General features: G+C 43.1%; 1 protein-coding gene across 7 annotated transcripts in view; it reads left to right on the forward strand.

Annotated features, from left to right (window-relative positions):
* Positions 1–26606, forward strand: part of LOC126481363 (uncharacterized transporter slc-17.2-like) — a 643476-nt gene that overhangs the window by 203286 nt on the left and 413584 nt on the right. For 6 of the 7 annotated variants that reach the window (XM_050105066.1, XM_050105069.1, XM_050105065.1 and 3 more), the window contains exon 2: positions 13232–13618. The exons of the other annotated variant lie outside the window; for it this stretch is intronic. The gene's annotated coding sequence lies outside the window, so the exon portion shown is untranslated. The remainder of the gene's footprint in view (positions 1–13231; positions 13619–26606) is intronic. 7 annotated transcript variants of the gene reach the window in all.

Here is a 26606-nt window from a genome sequence, read left to right on the forward strand (position 1 = left end):
TTGTGGCCGCCTCCCACAGACAAGCGACAGCTGCTCACGCCGACTCAGCGCGGTTACAACACAGCCGGCCGCCCGGCAGCTATTGGCGCCTGCCATCCGTGCTCCACAGCCGCCGGAGAATTGTGATCACCGTACGATTAGGTCTGAACTACTCAAAAAAGTTCTTCCGCCATCCTCAAGATTTACATATGAGGGGCTTCAATAAGTAACGCAACACATTTTTTTCTCGTCCAATTTAGGTTGAAAAATGCGGAATATCTTGTGGGACATCGTGGAATACTCCAGCTTCAGTCTGTGTAGTTTCATGAAATTCCAATAGATGGTAGCGCTATATTTACCCATCAAAATGGCATCTGTAACAGAGGTGTGTCTTAAACAGAGGGCTGCCACTGAGTTTCTCTTGACGGAAGGAAAACCAGAGTATCGCAGATATTCGTGGGAGCTGGCAGAAGGTCTACAGGGACCTGGCAGTGAACAAAAGCACGGAGAGGCGTTGGGTGAGGCATCTGTCATTAACGCGACAAGGTCTCGCAAACTTGTCCGATCTCCCGCGGACACTCTCACTCGAGGTGATCGACGGATCACAATCGGACACCTCGCTGCATAACTGTACGTGTCTGCTGGTAGTGCTGCCACACTGCTCCACCAATTGGGTGCCTGCTGAGATTCTCGCCGCCTTACAGAAGACTGTAAAGAGCAACGAACGACCAGCTACGCGGAATTGCATGCGCATTGCGACAGTGATAGTGACACCTTTTTGTCGAACATCGTCACAGGCAATGAACCCATGGTTCAGCACTTCCAACTGAAAGCAAAATGTCAATCCATGGAGTGGCGTCACATCACCTCTCCTCCGAATAACAAGTTCAAAGTCATGACGATTGTCTTGTGGGACTATGTGGGGGCTATTGTGATTCGTGTCCTCCCTCATGGTGCAACGATAAACTCTGAAGTGTGTTGCATTATCCTCAGAAAATTAGAGAAATGACTTCAGCGTGTTCGTCGCCGCAAAAATGCGAACGAACTTCTACATGATAACACAAGTTCTCACACATGTCTGCCCACCCGAGAGGACCTCATAGAAATGTTATTGTGCTGTTTTTCCTCATTCACCCCACAGTCCGGATCTCACGTTTTTCGACTTCATCTGTTTGGCCCAATGAATGATGCACTCTCCGGGAAGCAGTACTTGGATGACATGGATGTTATTGATGCAGTACATGGGTACCATGTGGACGTTCACGCCCTTCCAGTAAGGTAGAGTAAGACCATTGCATTCAACGGAGACTACGTTCAAAAATAGGGTTTGTTAGTCCCGGTGTATTGGAATCCAGGATAAACCCAACCTGCTTTCAGAAAAAAAGTGTTGCATTACTTTTTGAATGCCTCTTGTAGTTCGTTTTTTCTCATTTCTTAGTTTCGTTCAGCTACGGACGACTTCAATCACTTGCCTCTCTTTCCGAGCTTTGACTGCCGCCCAATGCTCCAACATTCGTTTTAGATGTTGTTCTTTCTCTCTTGTGTCCACGCCTTCCCTATCTTCATCATCGGCTCTTCCTGGAAACCTTAATGTGTTCGTAGTTTTTCCTTAAGCGGAATAATTGAGGACAAATTTACAGTCCTTATTGATCTTTTTCACCTCCTATGAACAATGTCCCGCTGATTTCTCATTTTGAAATTAGGTTAATATCTTTTTGGGTATCCTTTCTGGCCTCATTCGTGTCACATGGCCATGAATAATAGTCCCTCTTTCCTGCACCTTCTCCACGTGCCTACGAGGTGCATTCAAGTTCTAAGGCCTCCGATTTTTTTTCTCCGGACTGGAAAGAGATAGAAACATGCGCATTGTTTTAAAATGAGGCCGCGTTCATTGTCAATACGTCCCAGAGATGGCAGCACCGTATGGCAGATGGAATTTTACCGCCAGCGGCGAGAATGAGAACTGTTTTAAATACTTAAAATGGCGACGTTTTCCTTACTTGAACAGCGTGCAATCATTCGTTTTCTGAATTTGCGTGGTGTGAAACCAACTGAAATTCATCGACAGTTGAAGGAGACATGTGGTGATGGAGTTATGGATGTGTCGAAAGTGCGTTCGTGGGTGCGACAGTTTAATGAAGGCAGAACATTGTGTGACAACAAACCAAAACAACCTCGGGCTCGCACAAGCCGGTCTGACGACATGATCGAGAAAGTGGAGAGAATTGTTTTGGGTGATCGCCGAATGACTGTTGAACAGATCGCCTCCAGAGTTGGCATTTCTGTGGGATCTGTGCACACAATCCTGCATGACGACCTGAAAATGCGAAAAGTGTCATCCAGGTGGGTGCCACGAATGCTGACGGACGACCACATGGCTGCCCGTGTGGCATGTAGCCAAGCAATGTTGACGCGCAACGACAGCATGAATGGGACTTTCTTTTCGTCGGTTGTGACAATGGATGAGACGTGGATGCCATTTTTCAATCCAGAAACAAAGCGCTAGTCAGCTCAATGGATGCACACAGATTCAACGCCACCAAAAAAAAAAAAAAAAATGATCGTGTCCATGTTCTGGGACAGCGAGGGCGTAATCCTTACCCATTGCGTTCCAAAGGGCACTACGGTAACAGGTGCATCCTACGAAAATGTTTTGAAGAGCAAATTCCTTCCTGCACTGCAACAAAAACGTCTGGGAAGGACTGCGCGTGTGCTGTTTCACCAAGACAATGCACCCGCACATCGAGCTAACGTTACGCAACAGTTTCTTCGTGATAACAACTTTGAAGTGATTCCTCATGCTCCCTACTCACCTGACCTGGCTCCTAATGACTTTTGGCTTTTTCCAACAATGAAAGACACTCTCCGTGGCCGCACATTCACGAGCCGTGCTGCTATTGCCTCAGCGATTTTCCAGTGGTCAAAACAGACTCCTAAAGAAGCCTTCGCCGCTGCCACGGAATCATGGCGTCAGCGTTGTGAAAAATGTGTACGTCTGCAGGGCGATTACGTCGAGAAGTAACGCCAGTTTCATCGATTTCGGGTGAGTAGTTAATTAGAAAAAAAATCGGAGGCCTTAGAACTTGAATGTACCTCGTATTTCGTTTGTGGTTGTGACACCTTCTGCAGTCGCTTTTTCTTTAGCGGGTCCCAGGATTTTTCGCGAAATCCTTCATTCTTTGGTGTCATATTCCTCCAGTATACAGTTTTTGTACATCTTAAGTGTCTTCTGTACATAGAGCCTCATGTTCAATAACAATGTAGTATTGTTAAGCTTTTGGCGTTTACTGATATCGATCTCTTTTTGTAGATTTATTTTCAGTTAGTTGGTAGCCCATATCCATCTTATTAATGCATGATGCGAAGGTTTTCCTATCATAGATTAGGCTCTCTCTGTTCACCGAGCTATTGAAACACTTATTTATACTTTTTGTGTCAATAGACCATCTGCCGAGCGGGATTAGCCGAGCGGTCTTGGGCACTGCAGTCATGGACTGTGCTGCTGGTCCCGGCGGAGGTTCGAGTCCTCCCTCGGGCATTTGTGTGCTTGTTTGTCCTTAGGATAATTTAGGTTAAATAGTGTGTAAGCTTAGGGACTGATGACCTTAGCAGTTAAGTCCCATAAGATTTCACACACATTTGGACATATTGAATAGACCATCTGCAAAGGCTAGACAGTCGACTTTAAGTTTCATATACTTGTTGTCTAGCCTTACCTGTCAATTCTTCACTTTTAGTTCTTTTTTATTTTTATTTGCATACCTACTTTTTTCCAAAAACTCTTTTTCAGTACTCCTTAGTCCACAGGAAATAACCACTTTCATCCGTGATGGAGGTAAAACTAAACCTGCTTTCCCAGTATAGTTGAGTAGAGCAGGTAGCGTCTCCAAGTGGGAAAACTGTTCAGTTTGTCAGCATGTCTTGAAGAGTCATTTCAAGCTTAGTAATTTTAAAGTAGTAAGGGTAGGGCTGGTGTACTACGCAGGTAGTTCATTGGGAAATTCAGCTGCTGAAGTGAAACACAAAACACTGAAGATCTGTCAGTTGTCAACGACACAGTCTGATGACCAATGGCTACAAATTAGGGCATATACACTATCTGACGAACTATTAGAACATCTACTGATGGACATTTATATGGCTAGTGTTCACTTTTCGCCTTTATGACGGCTTTAGTTGGGGGCACTTTCTGTGAGGTGTCTAAATGTTTACAGAGGAATGACAGCCCATTCGTCCTCAAGAATCAAAGCCAGAGAAGGTAATGAAGTTGCACGCAGGGGTCTGGAAGGAAGTCGACGTTGTAACTCATTGCAAAGGTTTGGTTCAGGCCGGGACTCTGAGCAGGTTATTCCATTTCAGGAATGCTACTTCATTACAGAGTGCGCTGTCAGCTGATGCGAACAATAATTGTCTTCGAACTGTTTCTGTATCGTACGCAGTACACAACGCTGTAAAATGTCTTCATATCCTTCCGCATTTAGCATATTCTTGAACGCTCTATAGGACCACTTCCTAATTATGAAAAACAGCCTGTAACAGAACTTTCTCGTACTTCGCTGTTGGCCTATACAATAGTGGCAGATTAACATTCACCAGGCATTCGCGAAACCCAAGTCTCTAAATCGGATTTCCGCGTGGAGTAGCGTGAATCATTACTCCAAATCACTCATTACCAGTCATCCACTGGCGTCGCTGTTTCTATTCGTTGTTACTACTACGCTTAGCAAGGACTAAAAGTGTGTTTTATGAGAAGCTGCTCGACCATTTCATCTCACTCTTTTTGACTCGCTAGGCTCATCCATTGTGCTAGTTGGATTTCTGGTAGCAAATTGAAGCATATAACTGGTTTCTTTCACTTTACTGCGATTTCTTACAAGCATCGTCCGCAGTGCTTGACGCTCGTTGTCCGTCAGTACGTGAGGTATGCCTGCTCTTGGCTTGGCTGTGTTCCTCCGCGTTTCCACTTCACAATAACACCACCAACAGTCGACTTGGGCAGCTATAGAGGTGATGGAACGTCTCTGATGCATTTGTTACTCTGGTGACATCCAGTGACAAGCCCATGTTCAAAGTCAGTGATCTCTACATTCTGTTGGTACTTATGCACCGACAGCAAAATAACCCTACCTTCTGTCATACTGATGGGTCCGGCTCTCGTGGCACTTAGTGATCAATTCCGCATTCCTCATTAGTTCTGATTAGATAGTGTACAAATTCACGTCTCAGTGTATTACAACGGATAACTTGACGGCCTCCGTTGAAGAGTGGTTAAGACTTGAGCAGCAACGACTCGACCGTCTTGTGGACACCATAACAAGGACAATCCAAGCATGTTACAGTATAATCCACCAGATGCAGCAACATGGTATTGAATGTTACCCCAAAACAAATATTGATTTCGCAGATTTGCACAGATTTACACTTTAGAGTGGATTGTTTTGGATCTGTTTATTATTTCTTTTTATTTCACAGTAAATTTATTTTGTTAGTTTATCGCGGAGTATTCTTTCACTCCATGCTCCTCTGGAATCTCAACTCACGTTCCTAGATACAATGTTTGGATAAAACTAATGAGAACTGTTATTGTTCTCTGAAATGACTTTATTGATAGAGGTACTTATAACCCTTCTACAATATAATCGCCCCTGTTATTTATGACCTTTAGCCAAATGTCCAGACGGCGTCCATACCATCTACACGTCTATTTCTGTTGACATCCCGTATTGACTGCCCTATGGCATGGATAATGTCATCCCTAGCGTTGTACCGGATTCCTCGCATTAGTTCTTTCACTTTGGCAAAGAGATCGTAACCGCAGAGACTCATGTCGAGTGAGTACGGTTGATGTTCCAGACTCTCTCGTTGCCAGTGGTGCAAGAAGTCCTGGACAGCAGCAGCGGTGTGGCGTCGTGCATTGTCATTCAGAATGACAGGGTGCTGTTAAATGAAGTGTCGTCGCTGTCACCTGAGTGCTGGACGAAGATGGTGTTGCAGGAACGTGCAGAAGTACGCAGCGTCTACCATCACCCTTGGTGGTACAGTATTAAACCATCAGTGTCATACTCCACAACGAACATCACCACAGTACTTGGTGCAGCACGCACTTTCTGTGGACTAAGAGAGCCGGGATGCCTCCATTCATTGGACTGGCGTTTCAAGTTTGGTTCATGCAAACGCATCTACGTTTCGTCGACAATGACGATGCGCCGAAGGAAGTCGTTGCGTTCCTTTAGTCCCGGCTTAGTGGTGCTATTTTGTATCTCGGACATTTCACGGGGATACAACTTGCTGCAATTTTGTGGTACCCCTGAATGTGGAGCACAATTTTGTGGCATACTCCGACTTCTGTTGTTAACTGACACGCAGTCCAGCTGCGATCAACGTCCAAGAAGGAAGAAAGTAGTTGACTGTATTGTCCTCCACGTGGGGACGTCCACTACGGGGGTGATCCTTCACAGCATCTCTGCCTAATCTGAACGCCTTAACCCATCGTGCGACTGTGTTGTATGGAAACGCTACGTCACCACATGCTTCGCACAGTCCCTGGAAATATTCTCGCGTACTCAAAACTCTTGATACTTCAGTTTTGAGCCAAGAATGTTAGTCTATCTTTGTAAACATGAAGTTAGGGCGGTTGCACTATCGCTGCGACGTTCAACGGTCTATACACTGCAGAATACTGATACAGTGCTGTCTCTGCGCGCTGCTCAAACTTGTCTCACAGACCTTCGTTATGCCAACAGAGATGGCAGCTCGCCGGCTCACCGGTTTGACGTTACAGCACTGTTGCCATTGCTTTCTATCCAGCCATTGTATGCAGGTTGCAAAACACTTCTTTCAGCAGTTTACGTTCCCAACTAAACATGTTTTTCACGAAGAATAATGATTTTGAGGCTCATCTTGAATTAGATGAATATAACTTTCATTTTGATCCAGTGAATACAAAGATTTGTAAAAGATAACGAACATCGAAACTTGGCTATTCATCTGACAGAACTGTCAGTATAATCTAAAACAGAAGGAACAAAGATCCTTTATTCACTCAGTAATTATCCACGTACGGATATTCTTTGTATTGAGGAATAAGTGTGTTGTACTGTCTCGAGTATGCTTACTGATTTGTCTTCCATCAATGAACATATCACTAACGATAAAGAGATTCCGGTAGCTGTGTGACTTCACAAAGGTAGGCGCTAAAATTTAACCTCATTTTTCAGTGTGTTGTTATGCATCTTTTAAGTCAGTCAGTAAAACTGATATGTCAGCGTAAAGGACTCAACATGAAACGCATAATTTTTGCAGACAGTGATCAACGTTTGCACTGCCACCCTTTCACAATGAGCTTATTACGATTTCTGATCAAATGACAACAGTTTCATTATTATGTTCCTCAAGTCATTTTCAATGGACTTGAGACTCAGATGCAAATAGATAGCGAACTAATACCTCAGAAATTCATCGAACAACGTTCTGATGTGTTGCTTTCATATGGATAACACTGCGCTGGAATCCCAGCCTCTTGCTACTTAACAAACTAGGAGAAAAATTACCTCTTCGCATAAAACTATAATAAACTTACTCGTGATTGTAAGAAGGCTGAATAATTATACAGATCAACCGAATAAAATTTTTCAAAGAAACCTACTGATAATTTTGTTGTCTATGAGTACAACCGTTAAAAATGTTCAGGTTCATATTTTTCAACGCTATTGATAAATAAACTATTGATTTACGATTGGTTTTTAATACTGACTGTAAATTCGTCCACACTGACACGTAATTACACACTATTGCCAAGTTCGGCAATATAACATTCCACAAAAAATTGAATGCAGCACATATACATTTTTATCGTACTGAAACTATAAACCAACAGCTTTGGATTTGCACATGGAGTGAGTTTCAAAGCATGCAATACCACACATTAGAATGACTGAAAATTTTTTTATTTTTTCATGAAATGTCTCACAGTAATTACTATTTTTTTTACTGTGGTGTATATGAACATAAAGTTAGGAATTCTTATTCCAACAATTTTAATACGCGTGCAGTTTCCAGTAATATTTGCTGATTTGACTTTGGCTAGGAACAGGCCAAATTTTTTGCGTGAAGATAACGAAATCAATCAAATTTTAGTAATGTTATTTTACTAACAATAATTAGTTTTAACAGTTCTGAAACTACACGAAAAGAATAACTTAGAAAATTATGGGAAAATGATAATGGTGAACCTATTGTCGATTAATACAAATTTTTAAATACGGGATACAAAGAAGTGTGACTCTAGTGACTTCCAAATTTATTGGAAACGCTCTCTTTGAAGTTTGAAACGTACATAAAAAGTAATGAGTGGTGTTGGACAAAAGCATTTTGTGCAGATTAATTATTATAGAAATATTATGTGTCAAAAGTTATATTCGTATACTTTTGGTCGTGCATCAGTAATCTGTGACTAAATAATCGTAATTAACAAATGATATTCATAACTTTGTGTCAACAGTAAAGAAATTGCAATATACTAGATCTGAAGGCTGAATAGAAACGGCACAATGCCCGCTTCCAATACAGTGTGAAGTCGCAAAATACCTCGTTATAGGATTGTTAGTGTTAATGTGAAGCTCCAGTAGTTTCATTGTCCCGCGTGAGCTACCTAATCGCTCACGTCTTTTACAATTATTCTTTTATTTGTTAATTACCATCTTTTGATAATTAGCTATATGCACCTCATTAAGCCCAGTGGATTGAGACGTCACTATTAGTTTAATATATCCTTTGTTGGAACCTATTATTGAATTAAAGTAACAAAATAATGCTTAGATATTCGAATAAAACTTCAGCTTCCATGAATGCTTCGATCTTGGACGTCATTCCCTACTTGCGAATTACTGTTCAGTATCACCAGTACATCGTAAGTATCCGGAGACTTATATGTAAAGCCCATTTGGTCATTAGATGGACACGTCAGTGTAATAAGAGGCGGGACCAAATGTAGACCAAGACCGACAGACCTCATGTACTGACGAACGTTGGCCGACGAGCATTCCGAGCAGTGGTTGTAAAAAATCACATGAAATCAGCGGAAGGAATCATTCGTTCGTCCAAACCTGTTACCAACAGTTCAGCTAGAATAACAATTACGTAGGCAGTTAAAAAGGACGGTGTACAATGTTCGAACAGCTCCTCATAACCTACATAAATTTCTAAGTGACACCTGAGGTGGTGTAAAGAGTGACGACACTGGACAAAGGATCACTGGACAGGCGCGATTTGGAGTGATGAATCATGCCATCCCCTGTGGCAATCAGATGGCTTGGTTTGGGTTTAGCTAATACTATGACGTTAGCTATCACAATGTGTAGTGTCAATAATGAAGCAAGGAGGATGGTGGTACGTTATGGCGGTGTTTTCGTGGTTAAGTTGCGGTCCCATTATGGTACGCAAAGAAAACGAGAAATACATAAGAATATATACATACGAGGGTTGTCCAGAAAGTAAGTTCCGATCGGTCGCGAAGTGGAAACCACAGTGAAAACAGAAAATGTTTTATTTACAACAGTTAGATACACCTTCCACATACTTCGCTTCATAGTAACCACTCCAACTTCGAGTTTTGTCGTAGTGTTGTATCAACTTTCCAATATCCTCGTCATAGAAAGCAGCCGCCTGTGCTTTCGGCCAGTTATCTGCACTGGTCTGCAGCTGGTTGTCTGTGGAAAAATTTTGTCTTCATAGCCAGCGGTTCTTGTGAGCAGTGATGAGACTCAGGGGAAGCCAATTACGGACTGTATTGTGGGTGATCATACACGTCTCACCGGACACACTGCAGGAGCGTCTTCATTGCCCCTGCAGTGTGCGGCCGAGAATTTGTATGAAGAAGAAGCTGCTCGGCAGTTGTGTTATGTGGGCTGCACAGACACAGGCGAAATCTCTAACCAGGCCCTCGTACTTGGCGGGAGACGCTATTCCCTATGCATCTTTGCGTGCTCACTGTTCACTCAAAACTGGAAAGAGCGACGCGACACGATCGACAGGCGTACTAGAGACACTGCCCAACACATCTGCGCATAGCTTTACTGGATTTTCCCAGTGGTTTCCATTTCGCATCCGATCGGAACTTACTTTCTGGGCAACCCTCGTATTTTAGAGCCCTATGCAGTGTTTGGTGACAATCACTACACTGAGTCACTGGTCGAATGAACAGTTAAGCTACCCCATTATATACATTAAGGTGACAAAAATTATTGGACACCGATATCCACATATACAGATGGCGGTAGTATCACGCATTCAAAGTATAAAAGGGCAGTGTATTGGCAGAGCTGATGATTTGTGTGAATTGCTTTCCGACGTGATTGGGGTCACACGACTTTGAGTGTGGAGTGGTAGTTGGAGCTAGAAGCATGGGACATTCCATTTTGGAAATAGTTAGGGAATTCAATATTCTGAAATGTACGGTGACAACCGTATTCCGAGAATACAAAATGTCAGGCACTACCTCTCGCCACAGATAAAGAAGTGGCAGACGCAGTTCACTTAACGACCGAGAGCTGCGACGTTTTGGTAATGTTGTCAGTGCTAACAGACAAGCAACTCTGCGCGAAATAACCGCAGATATCAGTGTGGAACGAAGGACGAATGTATCCGTTGTGACAGTGCGGCGAAATTTGGCGATAATGGGCTATGGCAGCAGACGACAGAGTGGATGCCATTGCTAACAGCACGACATCGCCTGCAGCGCCTCCCCTGGGTTCGTGACCTTATCGGTTGGAGCCTACACGATTCGAAAACTGTGGCCTGGTCAGCTGAGTTCCTATTTCAGTTGGTAAAAGCTGATGGTAGGATCGAGTGTGGCGCAGACCGCACGAAGCCATGGACCTTCGTTGTCAACAAGGCACTGGGCAGTCTGGTAGCATCTCCGTAATGGTGTGGGCTGTGTTTACATGGGATTCACTGGGTCCTCTCGTCAGACTGAACCGATCATTGACTGGAAATGGCTGTGTTCGACTACATGGAGGCCATTTGCAGTCATTCATGAGCCTTATGTATCCAAATAACAATGAAATTTTTATGGATGTGCATGTCAGAAGGCGACAGTTGTTTGTGATTATTTTGAAGAAGCTTCTAGACAGTGAGAATGATCTTGGCACCCAGATCACCCGACATGTATCGCATCGAACATTTGTGGGGGATAATCGAGAGTCAGTTCGCGCACAAAACCCCTCTCCGGCAACACCTACGCAGTTATGAACGGCTACAGGGGCAGCATGGCTCAGTATGTCTGCGGAGGATTTCTAACGAGTTGTTGGGTCCGTGCCATGCTATGTTGCTACACTACTCTGGGGAAAGGAAGTCCGACACGGTATTTGGAGGAATCTCATGACATCTACATCTACATTTATACATCTACATTTATACTCCGCAAGCCACCCAACGGTGTGTGGCGGAGGGCACTTTACGTGCCACTGTCATTACCTCCCTTTCCTGTTCCAGTCGCGTATGGTTCGCGGGAAGAACGACTGTCTGAAAGCCTCCGTGCGCGCTCTAATCTCTCTAATTCTACATTCGTGATCTCCTCGGGAGGTATAAGTAGGGGGAAGCAATATATTCGATAACTCATCCAGAAACGCACCCTCTCGAAACCTGGCGAGCAATCTACACCGCGATGCAGAGCGCCTCTCTTGCAGAGTCTGCCACTTGAGTTTATTAAACATCTCCGTAACGCTATCACGGTTACCAAATAACCCTGTGACGAAACGCGCCGCTCTTCTTTGGATCTTCTCTATCTCCTCCGTCAAACCGATCTGGTACGGATCCCACACTGATGAGCAATACTCAAGTATAGGTCGAACGAGTGTTTTGTAAGCCACCTCCATTGTTGATGGACTACATTTTCTAAGCACTCTCCCAATGAATCTCAACCTGGTACCCGCCTTACCAACAATTAATTTTATATGATCATTCCACTTCAAATCGTTCCGCACGCATACTCCCAGATATTTTACAGAAGTAACTGCTACAAGTGTTTGTTCCGCTATCATATAATCATACAATAAAGGATCCTTCTTTCTATGTATTCGCAATACATTACATTTGTCTATGTTAAGGGACATGGGACATGGTCACCTCAGTGTGTATCACAAAGACAATGTTAAGATTTAAACATCCAGGCAGATTAAAACGGTTTGCCGGACCGAGCCTCCAACTCGGGACCCTTGCCTTTCGTGGGCAAGTGCACGCGAAAGACAAAGATCCCGAATTCGGATCTCGGTCCGACACACAGTTTTAATCTGCCAGAAGTTTCATATCAGCGCACACGCCGCTGCAGAGTGAAAATCTCATTCTGGAAACATCCCCGAGGCTGTGGCTAAACCATGTCTCCACAATATCCTTTCTTCCAGGAGTGCTAGTTCTGCAAGGTTCGCAGAAGAGGAGGAGGAGGAGATTAGTGTTTAACGTCCCGTCGACAACGAGGTCATTAGAGACGGAGCGCAAGCTCGGGTGAGGGAAGGATGGGGAAGGAAATCGGCCGTGCCCTTTCAAAGGAACCATCCCGGCATTTGCCTGAAGCGATTTAGGGAAATCACGGAAAACCTAAATCAGGTTGGCCGGAGACGGGATTGAACCGTCGTCCTCCCGAATGCGAGTCCAGTGTGCTAACCACTGCGCCACCTCGCTCGGTCGGTTCGCAGAAGAGCCTCTGCGAAGTTTGGAAGGTAGGAGACGAGGTACTGGCAGAATTGAAGCTGTGAGGACGGGTCGTGAGTCGTGCTTGGGTAGCTCAGCTGGTAGAACACTTGCCCGAGAAAGGCAAAGGCCCCGAGTTCGAGTCTCGGTCTGAGACACAGTTTTAATCTGCCAGGAAGTTTCATATCAGCACACACACCGCTGCGGAGTGAAAATCTCATTCTAGTGTTAAGATTCCTGAAATGGACTGGTCCGCCCAGAGTGCTGACCTGAACCCAGTGGAATATCTTTGAGATGAGTTAAAGTGTTAACCTCGCTCCAGACCCCAGCGTCCAACACTACTATCTTCTCTGGTTTCGGCTCTTGAGAAGGAATGGCTGCCATTTCTCCACAGATATTCAGACACTTCATTGGAAGTGTCTTCAGCACAGTTCAAGCCGTCGTCAAAGCCAAGAGCAGTCGCCCCCCACATTAATGTTCACCAATAGGTGTCTAGATACCTTTGATCAGATAGTGTATATGAGTTACTACAAGTAAAACTAAAAATTTCCGTTTCTTTCTCTCGCAGGTTCCTTCGCTATCGAACACCGGAGAGAAGAGCGGTGCTGTTGTAATATAGACAGTTGATAAGCGTGGCACGTGACACGCATCGTAAGACTAGTCGCGTGCGTAGCGGCCGCCGATACGGAGTGACCGCGTGTCGCAAGCGCCCGCAGCCGCCTACGTCACCCGGGCGGCGCTCTCGCCAGCTTCGCGGGGGTCCTGCTATTCCCGGCGATCTGACTGCACGTACACAGTGTGCAGCGCATGGTCGCTGCCGCCGGAAGAGGCGCTGCCCAGCTGATCGCGACATAGCGCCACTCTCCTGCCTCACTCTGCCATCTCAAGTCGCTGCGCCCGACCTCCATCCCACTGACCACTCTGCCGCTCAGAGCTGGGCACTGGAACCTTAGAGGTAAGTGCCTTCACTACAGTGCGGCGTCATAACTGTAGTTTATTTGGTTGGCACGTAAGTTGTAGCGTTATTCTGAAACTTTAATAAACACTACAGGTACACATAACAGAGAGTTTAGTCATCAATAATATATTCTCCTTCACTATTTACAACAGTCTGCCAAAGCTGCGGTAACTTTTCGATTCCGCTACTGCAGAAATCACGTGGTTTTGAGGCGACGAATTCGTCGAGATGTTCGGAGCGCGTTTTCGTCTGGAAAGTTCCTCTTCAATAGAGAGCGGGAAAGGTTAAAATGTGCAAGATCAGGTGAACAAGGCGGGTGCGGAATGACTTTCCAATTCAACTTTTGTATAGCGCTTTTTGTCAGTCAAGAGGAATGCGTGCGGGCGTTATCATGGAGCAGCATCACTTCAAGCTGCTTCCTGGTCTTGGTTGTTGGACTGCGTCTTGTTGACAACAAATGTCAACAGTGATGATTACACCTCGGGGAAGCAATTCGCACTGTTCCACCAGATGCATAACATTACCTTTTGCGAAAGCGCACAAGTCTTTGTATGGAGAGTTGCTGCTTTGTTTAGGGTCGATCATTCCTTTCTTTTCCTTACGTTAGCATAAAGACAACACTTCCTCGTCACTGATAGCGATGTAGTATAGGAATGGTTGGTGTTATTCACAAGCCAGTTGACGACGAGCATGCGGATGGTCCCGGCGGAGATTCGCGTCCTCCCTCGGGCATGGGTGTGTGCGTTTGTCCTTAGGAAAATTTAAGTTAAGTAGTGTTGTAACCTCCCCGCAGAAATTTAAAAGATATTATTTTAAAATGCTAATGCACATTGAGCTAAGTGTAAGCTCCCCAGAGAAATCTACTGACCACGACAATTAGACAAAAATTAGCAATCTGACCCAAGTATAAGTTCCTCACGAAAAATGAAACTCAATTCAGTGATAATAAAATCTCAGTGACAATGAAAACACAAACAGACCGAAATGTCGATCTTAGGCCCTGTTCATTAATTAAACTGAAATTCTTACCTTAGTAAAGCTACATCTGCTCTTATTTATTTTTGCCATAGCTTGGAGGAAATTGATTGCAAAATTTTGAATTTAAGGGAAGCTTTTCTTTAAGGAATATCAAGGGAATATTTCTTTCATTAAAGAATTCTTTGTTAAACAATTGCTTTGAAAACCAAAATTATTATTGGGGCGATTATTTCACAACTTAGTTACAGTTAATTTACATTATTAGCTGAGCGCATTTAAAAATAATATACCTCATCCTGAATCTTGACCAGAGTGCCATGTCGACGCCCGCCGACTCCTCACACACAACTGTACTGGGCTGCTACTACCGACATACTGTCCTGCTCACAGACTGCCCACAGACTACTGCTCGCAACTGTACTGCACGACTACTACTGACAGACTACCGCTCGCAACTCTCGCGCAGTCAAGCGCAGATTAGCCACGATAAATGGCTCTCTGGTCAGAGACTCTGCAATGCCTCGCCATCGCCGCCACACAACATACGTGTTTCAGTGTGTATGCTTAAGGACTGATGACCTTAGCAGTTAAGTCCCATAAGATTTCACACACATTTGAACATTTGATGACGAGCAAGCAGAGATGCACATATGGACACCCGCGGATTTTTGCGATTTTCGCTTTGAGCGCTCTATGTTTCAACCTTCCTTGTTGCATGTAAATGTTTTACGGTGGTGGGATGATCGCAGCTCATCACATCTGCCAGCTCTCGAGTACACTGACATGGAACATTGTGGATTAATGGGTTTAAAAGATCTCCATCAAACCCCGAAGTGCTTCCTGAAAGCGAGAAAATCATTTTCTCACCGTGTTCTCTCCAATGATATTATCCACATACACGGTGTAAATGTTTTTGAATGCCTCCAGCCGCGCTGGATAGTCGAGCGGTCTAGAGGCGCCTTGTCACGGTTCGCGCGCCCCCCCCCCCCCCCGTCGGAGGTCCGAGTCCTCCCTCGGGCATGGGTGTGTGTGTTGTTCTCGGCATAAGTTAAAGTTAGATTAAGTAGTGTGTAATCTTACGGACCGATGACCTAAGCAGTTTGGTCCCATAAGACATTACCACATTTTTCAGATTTTCTTGAATGCCTCTGTTGCTGTCAGCCTTCTACTGAACTCAAACAGAAGAACGTGTCGGAAATGTTCCGATTTCTCCACTGGGCATTCTATTTTCTTACGTCCACAGATCGACTCGTTATCTCGAAATGACAGAATGACAATACGTAAACCCAAACAGCAACACTGAACCACAAATAAAAAATGACAATCGATAAATATACTGCTATCAACCGGAATATCAACATGCAAAGCAAAAACGCTACGAACGTATGAACCAACCTAACATATAGAAAGATAAGGCATAGTCTCTCCTCTAACGTTCCGTAGAAATACTATTTCAGATGCTACATATGATGCCTTTTTATCTCTTTGATTGTGAAAGTGTAAGATCGATATGTTACTGAACGTAATGGTACACATTTTCATTTATACTAAAGGTAATTTTTTCTTAATTTTCTGTACAACACGGCTTTTGATTAGTGACTTCCTCATCTCTGAAGTCCGTTATTCTTCTCTTTATGGACTCATCATACATACTTCTAGATGTACTGAAATTGTGTGCTGTCCAACCCGACGTAGCAGCTGTAGTTCTGTCATTACCTTTCCCCTCTGCTCCGGTAGGGGCAGGCTGCTTGTCGCTTGACTATACAATCTCTCCATCGTCGTTAAGAACGTTCTTGGTGGTTGCGTGGCAGGACGGAAACTAAATCATTATTTGCTGCCTTCAGTTTTTATAATTTTTGCAGATGACGAAGTAATTTTCGCAAACAGCACACCATATAGGGGATAGACAAAATAATGTGAACGCCTGAACATATTTGCCCATAATCAGCCGCGATTCTTCTTGGAATACTGACGTATAATGATTGTATAGTCTGTGGTTGAATGTTATGCCACTCTTCGATCAGAACCGCTTCTAACTCCTGTAGTGAAGAGGGAGGTGGAAATCTGCTCCGGAGTCTGCATTCCAGTAACGCCCACAACCGTTTGATAATGTTCATGTCCACAGATTGCTGGCCAGGAAAGGCGCTGCAGTTAAGCTGCGTGCTCCTCATATTACGACTGCACTGTCCTGCCTGTGTGAATGGGTGCATTATCGTCCCAAAATACGGCATCATTGTTGGGGAACAACATTTGAATCAACGGGTGCATTTGATCACCTAAAATGTTCACATATTCGTTGGCTGTAACACGGCCTTTGAGAGTAATGGTGGCACCAGCAAATACCATGATATGGCTGCCCATATTATCACACTTCCACCTCCATGCTTAATCGCTGGAATCAAGCAACCATGATTGTAGGCTTCTTTTCGCTTTATCTAGACGTAAAGGCAGCCCTATGTTGGAAATAACGAAAATGTTGACTCGACGGACCATATGACGTGTTTTCACTTATCAGCCGTCCAGGATTTATGCTCCTGACACCATGTTTTACTCTGCTTTGCGCTTTTTGAAGTCACTAATGGTTTCGGTATAGCAGCTCGTCCATGAATAATCGCTTAATGTAGTTCTCAGCCGACAGTGTCGACAGATAAGGGGTCTCGAAGATGGCTATTGAGCTCTGTAGTCACTTTAACCAACATAGTTTTGTGTTGTTTTGACACAATTCGTGTTAGCGTACGACGATTTCTGTCATTTAGTTTTGATTTGTGATCGCTGTTACCTGTACACAGTGATGTCTTTCCATGTTTTGTGTAGGTTGTAATCACTGTTGAGACAGTTGCTCTTGAAACGTTCAATAAGTTGGCTGTCTTGGTTACTGATGCTCCAGCTAAACGAACCTCCACAATCTGCCCTCTTTGGAACTCTGTTAGGTCTTTCATTGCACGGCGACCTCAGCCTCTGAATGCGAATACGAAGTGTGCACTATTCGTAAACAACCTGCACTGATGCCTAGTCCGTACTGAACATTCACAGTGCAGCGCGACACATGCCTTACCTGCGTTGTTGACCATCAAACATAACCATTCCATTACTACCACTGTTTACATTATTTTTCCTATCCCCTGAGATATCAAGCACACGTTTGATAAATTGCAGAGAGAATACACAAGATGTCGTGTCAAAATTAATTTCGACAGGACAGCGTATCCATGTGAAATAATAAAGAAGGAACGGGTTTTTGTTCTCGAAGACACAAAATTTTTTTTAAAAATTTGAAATTTTAAATATGTTGGTTCTTTTATATCGATATTTTTGGAAAGTGACTACTAACAACCGTCAATTAAAATAAAATGCATGTTTGGCCATCAGCTGTTTTTTTTATATCAAACTCAAATATCGATCGGTTTCAGTCACCTTCACGGATTGAAGTTAAAACAGTTTAGGCCACAACATAAGTGCTTGTGCCTCTGAGCTTCTCTTCACGTATGCTCTGTTAAAAGTCCTGTATGTTACACTGGAGTTCTTGGCATGCTCTACATATGAGACGTGGCCATTATTTACGTAATGACAGAGGTGATCTTGTAGCCTAAACTGTTTTAACCATAATTCTTGAAGATGGTCTGTAGCTGAAACCAGTCAATATTTGGGTTTTAAATAAGAATCGGCTGATGGTCAAACATGCATTTTATATATCTAGTATATCCAGTGACGGAACCTGCGACAGAGTTATTGAAACCAAAGCAGCGATGGGTAAAAGAACGAAGTCCCTGCATGGACTGATTTGGAACAATGGTATTAATCAACAGACCAAAAAAATGTTTTTCCATAGTTTTATCCAGAATATAGTTACTTGCGGTACAGAAACGTGGACGCTTACGAATAAAAGAAGGAACAGGATTGGGACAGTGGAATTATGCCAACCCTGAGGATATAATAAAAATATCTAAAATACAGGAAAAAAATGGAAGTAGTACAGTGGTCTGGCCTGATTAAGAGAATAAGCAATGACAGGTGGCCTACGACTATAAACGACCCCGACAAGCACTAAAAGAGGAAGGCTGCTTTGGTTGTGTGAACTACATACTGATCGTGCAATGAGTGCGAAGAGATTAAAAATTTTCGATTGGTGTAATAGAGACTACTGGAAGGGGGAAACGATTAATATCTAGTGGGAAAAGTAGAAGAAGAAAAAGAACAAGAATAAGTTATAATTAATAAAATTATAAACAGCCGATCAGTTGCAATGGATAAAGAAATTCTTTACCTAGGTTTCGACAAATATAAATTTGTCTTCTACAGAAGGTAACCTAAGGGCAATGAATATCATAGCTTACAATAGAAAAGTATGAAACTTATAAGCCAAGAATTTGTCTTAACATTTATTCTTGGCTTATAAGTTTCAAACTTTTCTATTGTAAGCTATGATGTTCATTGCCCTTAGGTTACCTTCTGTAGAAGACAAATTTATATTTGTCGAAACCTAGGTAAAAAATTTATTTATCCATTGCAACTGGTCGGCTGTTTATAATTTTATTACGTGAAACCGTTGCTGTTGTGCAGCTGTGTTTAAAATATTTAAGTTATAATTATTTGTATATTAGTGGCATTGGTACCTGCAGTTGGCCTACCAGGCTACAAATTCGAATTATCAGGATTCGATTGTGGTAGGTCACTTAAACTGTCTTCCATCTATGGCAGAAATCTGTCTGTGATAACGCCAACCTCCTCATCAGACCGACTTCTACGCTGAACTGTAGATGTTCTTTAACGTGTGAGATTATTCGCACGTCGGAGGAAAGCAAGCATGTATTATCATTAGTAACATTATCTCCAGTATTCTGACCAACCATCTGGTCAACAAGTACTGTACCTTTTCGTTACGGTCCCACTGTCCGTTATTTAAGGACTCAGCCAGTCCGTTTTGACATCCGACCATTTGAAGCTGGTGATGATAGAATGTCGTAGCGGTGGTGGGGGTTGCGATTAGGGTGGAAGTGATATGCAATCAAGAGAGACAGACATCAATCGAATGAAACTGTGTACTGCGCATGTCTCTCGATTAGGCATTTGGCAGCGTAATAATGAGGTCATCATCGGTTATGGTAGTTACCAGTAGAATCTAACGTTACCGAATCGTGTTTCATAAGTATATCAGATTGCCAAATCTGAAAACTCACTCCAGCTACTTTATTTTATTATCAATCTGTTTCAAGAGTTGAAATCTCATTCTTAGATGGCCATTTTCTCTGTTGAACGTCAGTTATAAATATCAGTGCTGTTAGTATGCAGATAGATTTATGTTTATTATTTATTAACTAAGGTTGTGCCAGAGTTGCAGATATCATTTTTATTAGTGACTAGCTTCGAACATTTTCGTTCGTTCTCAAACCATTACCTACATCAGCAGGTACAATTTCACTAGAAAAACAATCATCCTTCCTTCCCTCCTCTGGGCCATAGACACCTATAACTGTTAGATGGCCCTTTGGAATTTGAAATCTGTCATTATTCTTTCCTTTATGGAGCTGTATTCAAGAACCTTTCCTCTCCATTTATCACCGACTAAAATTGCTACTCCATCACTGGCTCGTTATCTTTATGGGACACCACAGTAAGCCGTCCAGTAGTCTGTCAAATCTTTTGTTCTTTTAAGTTTTTTCTTAATTTTTGTCATTATTGCAATGTCTACTTTCCTCTCTTTGAGTACTTGATTTAACTCGCTTTCTTTGTTGGTCCATCCTCGAACATTCCATATTGCCAAAGACACATGATCCATAACGCCAAACCCTTCGTCCTTTAAGATATTCCGGTTGTCACCAATTCATTCAGTCCTGTATCCGAGGCTATTTGTGAGTTTGCCAGTAATTTTTTAACATCCCCAGTTGCTTTACGAGCGCTGCCAAGTTAAGTCTAGATATCGCGATCTGCCTGATTTTCTGTCGAGGTTGTCTCCCTTAGAGATGCTGGCTTTACCGCGCCTCTAGAGCCCTCCATCGTTTACATACATTGTCATTAATATGGACTGAATTGGAAATATTCCAAATGTGTACCAACGGAGATTTATCGTTTCTTTATGTTACCAGTAGGATTTTTATAGCATACTAGCTTTTCGTATCTTGTGATACATCTTTATCTCATTTATTCGTTTCAGTATAATTGTAGTTGTTGTTGTGGTCTTCAGTCCAGAGACTGGTTTGATGCAGCTCTCCATGCTACCCTATCCTGTGCAAGCCTCTTCATCGCCGAGTAACTACTGCAGCCTACATCCTTCTGAATCCGCTTAGTGTATTCATCTCTTGGTCTCCCTCTACGATTTTTGTCTTCCACGCTTCCCTCCAGTACTAAATTGGAGATCCCTTGATGCCTCAGAACGTGTCCTACCAACCAATCCCTTCTTTTAGTCAGGTTGTGCCACAAATTTCTCTTTTCTCTAATTCTGTTCAATACCACCTCATTAGTTATGTGATGTACCCATCTAATCTTCAGCATTCTTCTGCAGCACCACGTTTCAAAAGCTTCTATTCTCTTCTTGTCCAAACTATTTATCGTCCATGTTTCACTCCCATACATGGCTACGCTCCCTACAAAAACTTTCAGAAAAGACTTCCTGACACTTAAATCTCTGCTCAATGTTAACAAATTTCTCTTCTTCAGAAACGCTTTTCTTGCCAAAGCCAGTCTACATTTTATATCCTCTGTACTACGACCATCATTAGTTATTTTGCTCCCCAAGTAGTAAACTCCTCTACAACTTTAATTCTCTCATTTCCTAATCTAATTCCCTGAGCATCACCTGATGTAGTTCGACTACATTCCATTATCATTGTTTTACTTTTGTTGATGCAGTATACTATGGATGTAAAAATTTGTTTTGTGTCCGAATCTATCCTTTAGAAAGCCTATGCACCGGGTTACCGATTAAACTAATGTATACAGAGAATTGTCAAGACAAACTGCCGTACAACATTTTCAGTGTTGAGATGGCTGCTTGGACACGTTCCGAAAGTCAATACATTTTAAATAAATGCACGAGTGTACACTAGATTGTAGCCCGTAAGGTGATGAAACAGATCTGTGTTTTTTGTTAAGGTAAGGCATATATAAAATTTGAGCCCTGTTAGATCGAGTTTCAATAGAAAGAAGTTACATTTCGAATACATTTATGCTGACTAGGCCCATAGGTCATACTGCAGTCACGCCAACGGTTAACCACAAATTCGCAGTTATCTCACGAACTGCTAGTTTGCAGAGGCAGTTTTGCTGGATTTGTTCGCTTCTAATGTCGTATACTTTCAATCATGTCACAACTTACAGTTGTTACTTACGTTGTTAACAGCTGTTTGATGTGATGTAACAGATAGTCGTAATGCATGCATTATGACGACAAATGAAATTTCGCCTCACTCTGTGAAATATCCTGTTGTCTGTTGGGCATTGAGACATGCAGCTAGTAGCCTACCAATTAGTTTCATCCTGAATACATTACAAACGCTTATACAGGATGGTCAGAAACGGGCTGCGAAGTTCATGAGGGTGCTGTGGTGATGGCTGTGCTGAGAATGAGTTGTTAAAAAAAATTAGACACTGCGCTTTTCCCCAGTTATTTTTAATTTTTTTACTGCATTGAAGTTAGCCCTTCTCTCTGAGTTCGTAATTTACCACTTGTTGGTCCGCAGCTCGTGGTCGTGCGGTAGCGTTCTCGCTTCCCACGCCCGGGTTCGATTTCCGTCGGGGTCAGGGACTTTCTCTGCCTCGTGATGACTGGGTGTTGTGTGCTGTCCTTAGGTTAGTTAGGTTTAAGTAGTTCTAAGTTCTAGGGGACTGATGACCATAGATATTAAGTCCCATAGTGCTCAGAGCCATTTTTACCAATTGTTGAAATGTTTATTAACACATACAATGTACCTTTCTCGGAAGTGATAAATAAAAAGATAGGCGGGCAAAAGCTTCGTTCGTTCTGTTTGAGGAAAGAAAATACGTTTGGCGTCACTGTCTCTAGCAGGCTGTTTGAATTTGCGTGCGCAACGACCTAGTTGGCTAACGTCAGTGCAAAATAACTCGGAAATGTCTCAAAGTATCGATTTTTTTCTTAACAATTGTTTCTCAGCACAGCCTCCCCTGCAATACCCTTACAAGTTTTCAGAATGCTTCTGACCACTCTGTGGCTTTTTTTCCATGGTCGTTCCACTAAGGACGATGCAGAAATGTTAGCAGTTCACAAATACACATACTGATAAATCTAGATGGCGTACAGACTAACATAAGCGATTCATCGCCCCAAAGTTCTCCGTTTAGCATCCTAAGTCACCTGTACAATTTTGAGCCTAAAAGTTTTTGACATAACATACTGAAATTTACTTCTGAAATTCAGCTTAACTGTGATGGATATGGATGTACTACCTGAAATGACATACGAAAATTTGTGCCGTACCGGGACTCGAACCCGGATTTCACCCTTTTCGCGAGCGTTCGCGTACCACTTAGGTTATCCTAGCTCGCTACCCATACCCACCCAAATTTGCATATGTGACTCACCTATGCATTTCTTCTCGTAGATTATTAATTCATTTATCCACACTCGAGCATCCCGTGTGTCCCGTGCATGTTTTAGAATGAAGACAACGAGAATTAGTAGTTCTCAATTTCGTCGCAGGCCCATCATCGCCTTATACATATTTACATTAGATGTGCGAGTGTGGGTAAATGAATTAATAATTCATGAGAAGAAACGGACAGGTGTGTGACATATGGAGGTTTGGGACGGTCCCGGGAGCGCTCTCGGATAGCCTAAGCCGTAAGGCTACCGCTCGTGACAAATCCGGATTCGAGTCGCTGTCCAGTACAAATTTTCATAAGTCGCCTTAGGCAATACATCTATATCTATCACAGTTCTGTCGAATTTCAGAAATAAATTTCAGTATTTGAAACTGTAGTTCGCCGTCAATATACGAGGGTAAGTCAATTATTATTCACAATGTAGTTATAAAATTATATTGTAATCAAACAGGAAACGTACAAGAACACCACTATTCGACGTAGTCTCCTTGAGTTTCAACGCACTTGGTCCTTCGTTGTACAAACTTCCTGATGACCTCATAAGAGAAGGTTCTCGGTTGAGCTGTGAGTCAGGAATGCACCGCTTCTTTCACTGCTTCGTCCGAGGCAAATCGACGGCCCGTTAATGCCTGTTTAAGTGGACGAAACAAGTGATAGACAGAAGGGGGCAAGATCGGGACTATATGGAGGATGATCCAGTACTTGAAATCTGAGTTTCTGGAGCGTTTCAGCAGTGTGGGCAGCAGTATGTGGACTGGCACTGTCGTGCAACAAGACAACACCTTTTGACAACAATCCTAGGCGTTTGCTTCGAATTGCAGGCTTTAGCCTGGCAGTAAGCATCTCACTGTAACGTACACTGTTTATTGTTGTGCCCCTTTCCCCATAATGTTTCAGTACTGGACCTTATGCGTCCCAAAAAACCGTAAGTATCAGTTTTTCTGCGGACCTTTGGGTCTTGAACTTTTTCTTGCGCGACGAATTTGGATGTTTCCATCCCATACTCTGCCGTTTACTCTCCGGCTTGTAATTATTGATCCGTGTTTCGTCACCACTAATGATCCTGTCTACGAAGTTGCCCCTTCGTTACCATAGCGATCAAAATATTTTTAGCAGATGTCCAAGCGCATTTGTTTATGCGACTATGTGAGTTGTTTTGGGACCCATATAGCACAAACTTTATGAAACCCTTAGTCTGTTGTGGATGGTTTCGTAGGCAGAACTGTGACTAATTTGCAGACGATGTGCCACTTCGTCAATATTTAATCGCCTGTCCAAGAGACTAATTTCATGTGAACGCTCAATGGTTTCTTTATTTGTGGCAGTAAACGGTCGTCCGGCTCCTTCATCGTGCGTAACACTTGTGCGACCATTTCGGAAATTTTCAATCCATTCGTAGACACTCCGTTGTGGCAAAACACTGTTCCCGTACTGTACCGAAAGTCTTCGAAGAATTTCGGCCCCTGATACGCCTTCCGACCGCAAAAAACGGATCACTGAACATTGCTCTTCTTTGGTGCTAATAGACAGCGGAGAAGCCACGATTAACTGCACGGCAGCGATAACGAAACTAACCTAGCAGCTTCAAAATTGCAAAGATATAACAACAAATAAACAAAGCATGCGTCATCGACGTAAAACGACAGTACTACCAAAATAAACAAAAATCTAACTACGTTGCGGATAATAATTGACTTGCCTTCGTAAATGTCACCACATACATATCTTGAAATTTCAGTGAGCGTACCAGTAGTCAATGTAAACTGGTGGCGAATGGCAGTAACTGCCATTCAATTCTCGCTTACTTTCCTCAGTCAAGAGTGTTAACTGTCAGTACATGCATGAAATGAACAATATATGCATGTTAAAAATTTTCTTAGACATGACTAACATTTACATCACCTCCTGCAATTTTAGATATGTTAAACATTTTCACTCTTGTCAAGATGCTGCGGGTTTTGCGACCATTTAATGTTGCGCTAGCTGTTTTTCTCTATTTCACATCCTATAAAACATTTCCTACTGTTTTGTCGGAATGAATTAGGGCAATTTTGATTTCGGTAGCAGTGAGTAATAAGCAGGCGCACACATGTGTTCCGGCGCAGCCACTGACCCGGGGGGCTGCCCCGGCCGTAGGCGACGTGACGTACGAGGCAGTTAAAACCCCGTTTACCTTGATGCTTTCCTCCTTCCTGATCAAACTGGTGGCGAGTTTCTCAATTTCTGGTACTTCTCTGCATGCAGAGGCGTGCCAGTTTCGCACACAGTCCAAACCAGTGCGTCGTTGAATTCATTTTGCCGTTTGCCGCCTTCGCAGCCAAGTGCGGTGGCTTGATATGGAGATTGCCGGTACGGACCCCGACACCGAAAGGAGTTTTCGTGCCTGAGACCCGCAGGAAAATGAAGGATGCTTTCTTAACAGCTTAGCACCATCATACGCCATACCAGTGGCCAGGGTCAGGCTTTAAAACCCTCCACGGTGCTACATCCTGTGGGGGCATGGAAGATCGTTGACGGTGTTCTTCATTCGAATGTGGATGTTGCGTCTCCGGTGTTGCCCTTGGGTGTTATTTGAAAGGAGTACGCTATGTGCCAATAACCCGATAGAACTCATCATTGTCCTAGTTTCTAAACAGTTACACCGTTTGCATGATCAATCAGTTGTGTCTAAGAAAACATACGAGAAAGCGCGGAGGAAGAAATCCATTCTAATGAGACGGTTTAACAATTCCTTACAACTCTCTTGATTTTACATGTCCATACCTCCACCAACTATACGTGGCCGTAAAATGAAAACGAAACAGATGGGAAAAAGTAAGCTGTTTATTATTTCAAAAGTAATCGCCATAACTGTTAACACATTTATCCCACCGTGAGACAAGATGGTCAGTGCCTTCGTGGAAAAATGTATGCGTTGTTTACGGAACCATGATTGTACGCGTGCACCTGTTCGTCGGTGAATGTCGACGGTGACGAGTGTCTTGCTTTAGTGTTCCAAAGTTATCAAAACCACGTGAGACATCGAGGTCGAAATCGCCAAGTTTTTTTTTTTCTTTTTTTCACTGCTGTAATTTAGCTGGGAAGCCCTTAGACGCCCTCCATAAGGCCAATCGATCTCCCTCCATGTGATTTCGATGTTTTTGGAGCTCTGAATAAGACATTCACGGCAGGCGATTCGCTTCGGACGAAGAGTCGCACGCCTGGGTACAGTCATGGTTCCGCAGGCAACTGAAAGCATTTTCCCAAGAAGCCACTGACCATCTTGTCTCACGGTGGGATAAATCTATTAACTGTTACGGCGATTATTTTTGAAATAACGAACAGCTTACTTACTTTTTTCCATCTGTCTCATTTTCATTTGACTGCCCCTTATGTGTTCTGGCTGTGTTACGAACTTTCATAGAAAGCAGTTTTCTTCTCAAATTGTTAATTTAAACTCTTATTTTTATTA

Source organism: Schistocerca serialis, chromosome 5 (assembly GCF_023864345.2).
Source record: "Schistocerca serialis cubense isolate TAMUIC-IGC-003099 chromosome 5, iqSchSeri2.2, whole genome shotgun sequence".
Classification (NCBI taxonomy): domain Eukaryota; kingdom Metazoa; phylum Arthropoda; class Insecta; order Orthoptera; family Acrididae; genus Schistocerca; species Schistocerca serialis.